The following is a 242-nucleotide window of genomic DNA, read 5'->3' as shown; positions in this document are numbered from 1 at the left end:
TTACTTGCTTATAAAAGTCTAAAGTCAATCTCTGTCGCAAATGGGAATCCAAATCTTTAAGGGTCTTAGACGTTTCTGAGCGGGGCGCCCGGGCGGTAGGAAACGTAAACTTAATAAAATAACCATTCCATAGAGTTTTCTCTATAAGATTTTCTTAGCTAGTTACTTGTATTAAAATGACTGACATTTGACTGACAGTTGTCAGTGATGGTTAATTTCTCTGTGCTGCAAATACTAGCAGT

The sequence above is a fragment of the Achroia grisella genome, unplaced genomic scaffold (assembly GCF_030625045.1).
Source record: "Achroia grisella isolate CSIRO2021 unplaced genomic scaffold, CSIRO_AGI_Agris_v1 utg640, whole genome shotgun sequence".
Classification (NCBI taxonomy): domain Eukaryota; kingdom Metazoa; phylum Arthropoda; class Insecta; order Lepidoptera; family Pyralidae; genus Achroia; species Achroia grisella.
The sequence above is the reverse complement of the archived record's forward strand: the minus strand, read 5'-3'. Positions refer to the sequence as shown.